Source organism: Oratosquilla oratoria, chromosome 15 (assembly GCF_046742065.1).
Source record: "Oratosquilla oratoria isolate Oo_2021 chromosome 15, ASM4674206v1, whole genome shotgun sequence".
Taxonomy (NCBI): domain Eukaryota; kingdom Metazoa; phylum Arthropoda; class Malacostraca; order Stomatopoda; family Squillidae; genus Oratosquilla; species Oratosquilla oratoria.
Window position 1 is genome coordinate 32,209,572 of NC_134791.1, and position 2,500 is coordinate 32,212,071.

The 2,500-nt window shown below is 45.3% G+C and overlaps 1 protein-coding gene across 1 annotated transcript in view; it reads right to left on the reverse strand.

Moving 5' to 3' along the window:
- Duox (dual oxidase) overlaps positions 1-2,500 on the reverse strand; it is a 95,717-nt gene that overhangs the window by 77,371 nt on the left and 15,846 nt on the right. The window lies entirely within an intron of this gene.

A 2,500-nucleotide genomic window follows, 5' to 3' on the forward strand; every position in this document is an offset into this window, starting at 1 on the left:
TACCGACAGATGGTAAAAGTGACAAAAGATCATGATAATAAAATAAAAAGACGTATTACAATTGGTTGGAAAGTGTTTGGTAAGTATAATAAATCCTGAGAGGCTCTCTACCTTTATGTTTGAAACGTAAAGTTTACAGTCAATGCATTCTGCCAGCAATAACCTACGGGTGTGAGACTTGGAAACCGACGAAGGCGATGTAAGCAAAGCTAAGGACGGCACAGAGGAGAATGGAGAGAACAATGATGGGAATAACGCTGAGGGACCAAACGAGAGCAAGTTGGGTGAGAGCAGACTAGAGTGAAATATATTGTGGAGGCGATAAAAGAGAGGAAGTAGAATTGGGCAGGTAAGTTAGTGACTGATGAGCGATGGAGCAAGTGTGTTACTGAGTGGACGCCGCAAGATGAGAAGCGTGGAAGAGGGAGATCAGACAGGGGGTGGAGAGACGCGATTGAGAATTTTGCAGGAGTGACGTGGCAGAGGTTGGCGCAGTCGTGTGAATCATAGAATGTTATGAAGGAGGCCTTTGTTCAGCAGTGGACTTGGGATGGCTGATTATATATAAATATATATATAATATATATACATAAATATATATATGAATATAATATATATATACATATATATATTATATTTACACATATACGTATGTATGTATGTTGAGTTTTTCCTGATTTACAATTTTTCCAAAATATAACGTGTCACAACTGTTGATTCAAGTCTTCTCCAGGTCCTTCGATGCAAATTCTCACAAGTACGTGTGTGTGTGTGTGTGTGTGTGTGTGTGTGTGTGTGTGTGTGTGCGTGTGTGTGTGTGTGCGCGCGCGCGTGTGTGATACACGTGTTGCAGCTGTGTTGCGCGTGTTGTAACTGATGCACGTTTTGCGCGTGTTGCACATGCGCAAGTTGCGACTGTGTTGCAAGTGTTGTAACTGCTGCATGTTTTGCGCATGTTGCGCCTGTGTTGCGCCCGTTGCAACCGTGTTGCGCGTGTTCCAATCGTGTTCCAACCGTGTTGCGCGTGTTCCAACCGTGTTGCGCGTGTTCCAACCGTGTTGCGCGTGTTCCAACCGTGTTGCGCGTGTTCCAACCGTGTTGCGCGTGTTCCAACCGTGTTGCGCGTGTTTTACGTATTGCAACCGTGTTGTGCGTAGTGCACGTGTTGCTACTGTATTGCACGCGTTGCAACTGTGTTGCGCGCGTTGCAACTGTTGCGCGCGTTGCAACTGTGTTGCGCGCATTGCAATCGCGGTGCGCGTGTTGCATATATTCGGAGATATTGCATGTACTTCGGGCCTGTGTTAAGTGTCGCAGTTTTGTTGTAGATTTTATACATTTTGCGTGGTGCAAGAGTGAGTTCAGGCTCGACTCTTTTTGGCGTTTTATTTACTTATTTATTAATTTATTTTATTTTATTTATCTATTTATTTTTGTATCTGTTTGAAAATATAAACGGGGGTTAAACATTGTCATTTGAGGTAAACCCCCTGTATGGCCGTAACAGTATCATTTATGTATTACATATTTTAGTATTTTACATCTCTTAACATTTCTATAGTCTATGATTTTTTAATTTCTTATATAAACATATATGTATATATTAGAACATTGAATATAGTGGGATAAGGATAATTGCGTATGACTATACTAGCTATTAGCTCTCAATCAAGAGGAAAATAGCTGAGCATCATAAGTATATACGTTCTAGTTACCAAAACCCAAAAGACCTCAGGTTCACTCGCTCCTGGTGTCCGAAGAACTATGAACCACCACTTCGAAGAGCTCTGATTCTTCTTCATTGCTGGTATCCTTTTCGTCAGCAACTTCTTCAAACGTCCAATGCTCCTCTAGGGACCCCAGAAGTGCACCCTGGGCCAAGCGGAGCTCAAATTCTGGCCCAGGTGAACACAGAAGCTTCCTCTTGCAGCGGGCCCAGCAAGGTTCTGTCGGGTGCGTGCAGAATCGGAAAGTGTACATGATGGCGAAACACAGTGGGAAGAGCCCGGTGATTGGTGTGGGCATGAGGAACGCTAAATGGGCAATATTCATGTGCCCTCCGGGTGCCCACATGACAATGAAGGTTGTCACGGTAATGAAACAATTGAAGATGGAAGAAGACCACAACCAGGCGATGTAGGCGCCGAAGTTGCGCGCGCCCACGCAGATCCCCAAATGATCGCAGTGGTGGTCGAAGTCTTCCACGCAGACGTTACATTCCAGGCAGTGTCGGACGCGTCTGCTCATGACAATGTTACAGATGGAACACCATCCAGGACCTTTCCAGGGGAGTTCCTCTCTTTTCTTCTTCCCGGGGACGGGGCGCGGGGCTCTCAGTATACAAGTGGCGAAGAAGCCGAGAGACAGAGCGCACAGGAGATTTTCCAGGATGAAAGCGCCCGGCGAGTTTCTCCAGATGAAGGATCCTGATCCCACGAGGAAGAGAATGTGGCTAATAAACAAAACTGCTGCGACGAGGAGTACGAAACGAACGTTGACC